The 6,719-nt window shown below is 24.0% G+C and overlaps 1 protein-coding gene across 3 annotated transcripts in view; it reads left to right on the forward strand.

Annotated features, from left to right (window-relative positions):
• CNN1 (calponin 1) overlaps window positions 1–6,719 on the forward strand; it is a 65,893-nt gene that overhangs the window by 20,480 nt on the left and 38,694 nt on the right. The window contains exon 1 of one of the 3 annotated variants that reach the window (XM_056570423.1): window positions 756–835. The exons of the other annotated variants lie outside the window; for them this stretch is intronic. The gene's annotated coding sequence lies outside the window, so the exon portion shown is untranslated. Of the gene's footprint in view, window positions 1–755; window positions 836–6,719 lie in introns of those variants that run through there. 3 annotated transcript variants of the gene reach the window in all.

The raw sequence follows: 6,719 nt of genomic DNA on the forward strand, positions 1-6,719 counted from the left end.
TTGTTTTTCTTGTGAAATTCCCAATAAGTTTGATGTGTCACATGACCCTCTGCCTATTGAAAAAACAAAAGTTGGATTCAAAATGGCCGACTTCAAAGTGGCCTCCATGGTCACCACCCATCTTGAAAAGTTTCCCCCCTCACATATACTAATGTGCCACAAACAGGAAGTTAATATCACCAACCATTCCCATTTTATTAAGGTGTATCCATATAATTGGCCAACCCTGTACATCCCATATAACAGTGTCATACAGTCTCTTAAAAGATATTATAGAGAGTAGAGACCATAAAATTGTGTCTCCCAATGGCCTTAAACACATATAACAGTGTCATACAGCCTCCCAAAAAGACAATACACAGCCCACATAATAATGCCATACAGTGCCCTAAATGACATTGCACCAACTATAGAACAAAACCATAGAGTGGCCAAAAAATAAGACAATATAAAGCCCAAATAACTGGACACCCACATACAGTGCCTACATAATATGTTGTCCATATATATCCATATAGTAGAAACCCAATATACACTAGCTAAATCATACAAAACTATGTTTACTGTATACAACCGTCATGTAATGCTAAAATCATACGTCTATACTATGCTCAAATAAAACCGACATACAGTGCCCAAATAGGAAAAATATAGCAAAAGTGTACGACAGCGCCCATATGTGCCCATGTTTATATGTCATTTAGGGCTTCATTGATGAAGTGAAATTTAATTGTTGTCTTTTTGCATTTTTCCAGACAGATCACACAGTATACAGTGCAAACATATGTCACGTGCTGGGATCTGTCGACCCATTGACTTCTGTTGACAAAACCAGGTACTGTTACATATGCATTTCTGCAGTGCTGAATACTGTCTGCTCCCCCCACCCCCCACCCCCACCCCTATAGAAAACATATTTTAATGTAAACTAAATAGACAATTCTGGTCTCTAAGTCACTGACTGAAATGGAAATAGTATAAGATTACACACTTTTATCATTGACACATTACAGTATTTTATCATTTATATAAAAAGTTATACAACAGCTTCAAACAACATCAAACCAAAATGTTTATACAATACAATACACTACAAATGTGAATGTTGCTTAAATTGCAGTGAATGTACCATAATTATAAATCCCTTTATTACTATCAACTAATGTACTGTACACTAAATATGGCGATAATGCAGTATGATTAATATCATTGTATAGATATCATTATACAGTACAGTGTGATTATTATCAGTATATATAGATATCATTATACAGTGTGATTATTATCAGTATATATAGATATCATTATACAGTGTGATTATTATCAGTATATATAGATATCATTATACAGTGTGATTATTATCAGTATATATAGATATCATTATACAATGTGATTATTATCAGTATATATAGATATCATTATACAGTGTGATTATTATCAGTATATATAGATATCATTATACAGTGTGATTATTATCAGTATATATAGATATCATTATACAGTGTGATTATTATCAGTATATATAGATATCATTATACAGTGTGATTATTATCAGTATATATAGATATCATTATACAGTGTGATTATTATCAGTATATAGATATCATTATACAGTGTGATTATTATCAGTGTATATAGATATCATTATACAGTGTGATTATTATCAGTATATATAGATATCATTATACAGTGTGATTATTATCAGTATATATAGATATCATTATACAGTGTGATTATTATCAGTATATATAGATATCATTATACAGTGTGATTATTATCAGTATATATAGATATCATTATACAGTGTGATTATTATCAGTGTATATACATATCATTATACAGTGTGATTATTATCAGTATATAGATATCATTATACAGTGTGATTATTATCAGTATATAGATATCATTATACAGTGTGATTATTATCAGTATATATAGATATCATTATACAGTGTGATTATTATCAGTATATAGATATCTTTATACAGTGTGATTATTATCAGTATATATAGATATCATTATACAGTGTGATTATTATCAGTATATATAGATATCATTATACAGTGTGATTATTATCAGTATATAGATATCATTATACAGTGTGATTATTATCAGTATATATAGATATCATTATACAGTGTGATTATTATCAGTATATATAGATATCATTATACAGTGTGATTATTATCAGTATATATAGATATCATTATACAGTGTGATTATTATCAGTATATATAGATATCATTCTACAGTGTGATTATTATCAGTATATATAGATATCATTATACAGTGTGATTATTATCAGTATATATAGATATCATTATACAGTGTGATTATTATCAGTATATAGATATCATTATACAGTGTGATTATTATCAGTATATATAGATATCATTATACAGTGTGATTATTATCAGTATATAGATATCATTATACAGTGTGATTATTATCAGTATATATAGATATCATTATACAGTGTGATTATTATCAGTATATATAGATATCATTATACAGTGTGATTATTATCAGTATATATAGATATCATTATACAGTGTGATTATTATCAGTATATAGATATCATTATACAGTGTGATTATTATCAGTATATATAGATATCATTATACAGTGTGATTATTATCAGTATATAGATATCATTATACAGTGTGATTATTATCAGTATATAGATATCATTATACAGTGTGATTATTATCAGTATATAGATATCATTATACAGTGTGATTATTATCAGTATATATAGATATCATTATACAGTGTGATTATTATCAGTATATAGATATCATTATACAGTGTGATTATTATCAGTATATATAGATATCAGTATACAGTGTGATTATTATCAGTATATATAGATATCATTATACAGTGTGATTATTATCAGTATATATAGATATCAGTATACAGTGTGATTATTATCAGTATATATAGATATCATTATACAGGGTGATTATTATCAGTATATATAGATATCATTATACAGTGTGATTATTATCAGTATATATAGATATCATTATACAGTGTGATTATTATCAGTATATATAGATATCATTATACAATGTGATTATTATCAGTATATATAGATATCATTATACAGTGTGATTATTATCAGTATATATAGATATCATTATACAGTGTGATTATTATCAGTATATAGATATCATTATACAGTGTGATTATTATCAGTATATATAGATATCATTATACAGTGTGATTATTATCAGTATATATAGATATCATTATACAGTGTGATTATTATCAGTATATATAGATATCATTATACAGTGTGATTATTATCAGTATATAGATATCATTATACAGTGTGATTATTATCAGTATATATAGATATCATTATACAGTGTGATTATTATCAGTATATATAGATATCATTATACAGTGTGATTATTATCAGTATATAGATATCATTGTACAGTGTGATTATTATCAGTATATATAGATATCATTATACAGTGTGATTATTATCAGTATATATAGATATCATTATACAGTGTGATTATTATCAGTATATATAGATATCATTATACAGTGTGATTATTATCAGTATATATAGATATCATTATACAGTGTGATTATTATCAGTATATATAGATATCATTATACAGTGTGATTATTATCAGTATATATAGATATCATTATACAGTGTGATTATTATCAGTATATAGATATCATTATACAGTGTGATTATTATCAGTATATATATATATATATCATTATACAGTGTGATTATTATCAGTATATAGATATCATTATACAGTGTGATTATTATCAGTATATATAGATATATATCATTATACAATGTGATTATTGTCAGTATATAGATATCATTATACACTGTGATTATTATCAGTATATAGATATCATTATACAGTGTGATTATTATCAGTATATATAGATATCATTATACAGTGTGATTATTATCAGTATATATAGATATCATTATACAGTGTGATTATTATCAGTATATATAGATATCATTATACAGTGTGATTATTATCAGTATATATAGATATCATTATACAGTGTGATTATTATCAGTATATATATATATCATTATACAGTGTGATTATTATCAGTATATATAGATATCATTATACAGTGTGATTATTATCAGTATATATAGATATCATTATACAGTGTGATTATTATCAGTATATAGATATCATTATACAGTGTGATTATTATCAGTATATATAGATATCATTATACAGTGTGATTATTATCAGTATATATAGATATCATTATACAGTGTGATTATTATCAGTATATATAGATATCATTATACAGTGTGATTATTATCAGTATATAGATATCATTATACAGTGTGATTATTATCAGTATATATAGATATCATTATACAGTGTGATTATTATCAGTATATATAGATATAATTATACAGTGTGATTATTATCAGTATATATAGATATCATTATACAGTGTGATTATTATCAGTATATAGATATCATTATACAGTGTGATTATTATCAGTATATATAGATATCATTATACAGTGTGATTATTATCAGTATATATAGATATAATTATACAGTGTGATTATTATCAGTATATAGATATCATTATACAGTGTGATTATTATCAGTATATATAGATATCATTATACAGTGTGATTATTATCAGTATATAGATATCATTATACAGTGTGATTATTATCAGTATATAGATATCATTATACAGTGTGATTATTATCAGTATATATAGATATCATTATACAGTGTGATTATTATCAGTATATATAGATATCATTATACAGTGTGATTATTATCAGTATATATAGATATCATTATACAGTGTGATTATTATCAGTATATAGATATCATTATACAGTGTGATTATTATCAGTATATATAGATATCATTATACAGTGTGATTATTATCAGTATATATAGATATCATTATACAGTGTGATTATTATCAGTATATAGATATCATTATACAGTGTGATTATTATCAGTATATATAGATATCATTATACAGTGTGATTATTATCAGTATATATAGATATCATTATACAGTGTGATTATCATCAGTATATATAGATATCATTATACAGTGTGATTATTATCAGTATATAGATATCATTATACAGTGTGATTATTATCTGTATATATAGATATCATTATACAGTGTGATTATTATCAGTATATAGATATCATTATACAGTGTGATTATTATCAGTATATAGATATCATTATACAGTGTGATTATTATCAGTATATAGATATCATTATACAGTGTGATTATTATCAGTATATATAGATATCATTATACAGTGTGATTATTATCAGTATATAGATATCATTATACAGTGTGATTATTATCAGTATATAGATATCATTATACAGTGTGATTATTATCAGTATATAGATATCATTATACAGTGTGATTATTATCAGTATATATAGATATCATTATACAGTGTGATTATTATCAGTATATAGATATCATTATACAGTGTGATTATTATCAGTATATATAGATATCATTATACAGTGTGATTATTATCAGTATATAGATATCATTATACAGTGTGATTATTATCAGTATATATATATATATCATTATACAGTGTGATTATTATCAGTATATATAGATATCATTATACAGTGTGATTATTATCAGTATATAGATATCATTATACAGTGTGAATATTATCAGTATATAGATATCATTATACAGTGTGATTATTATCAGTATATATATAGATATCATTATACAGTGTGATTATTATCAGTATATATAGATATCATTATACAGTGTGATTATTATCAGTATATAGATATCATTATACAGTGTGATTATTATCAGTATATAGATATCATTATACAGTGTGATTATTATCAGTATATAGATATCATTATACAGTGTGATTATTATCAGTATATATAGATATCATTATACAGTGTGATTATTATCAGTATATAGATATCATTATACAGTGTGATTATTATCAGTATATATAGATATCATTATACAGTGTGATTATTATCAGTATATAGATATCATTATACAGTGTGATTATTATCAGTATATATATATATCATTATACAGTGTGATTATTATCAGTATATAGATATCATTATACGGTGTGATTATTATCAGTATATATAGATATCATTATACAGTGTGATTATTATCAGTATATAGATATCATTGTACAGTGTGATTATTATCAGTATATATAGATATCATTATACAGTGTGATTATTATCAGTATATAGATATCATTATACAGTGTGATTATTATCAGTATATATAGATATCATTATACAGTGTGATTATTATCAGTATATAGATATCATTATACAGTGTGATTATTATCAGTATATATAGATATCATTATACAGTGTGATTATTATCAGTATATAGATATCATTATACAGTGTGATTATTATCAGTATATATAGATATCATTATACAGTGTGATTATTATCAGTATATAGATATCATTATACAGTGTGATTATTATCAGTATATAGATATCATTATACAGTGTGATTATTATCAGTATATAGATATCATTATACAGTGTGATTATTATCAGTATATATAGATATCATTATACAGTGTGATTATTATCAGTATAATATAGATATCATTATACAGTGTGATTATTATCAGTATATATAGATATCATTATACAGTGTGATTATTATCAGTATATAGAA

This window comes from Hyla sarda, chromosome 4 (assembly GCF_029499605.1).
Source record: "Hyla sarda isolate aHylSar1 chromosome 4, aHylSar1.hap1, whole genome shotgun sequence".
In the NCBI taxonomy this organism is placed as follows: Eukaryota; Metazoa; Chordata; class Amphibia; order Anura; family Hylidae; genus Hyla; species Hyla sarda.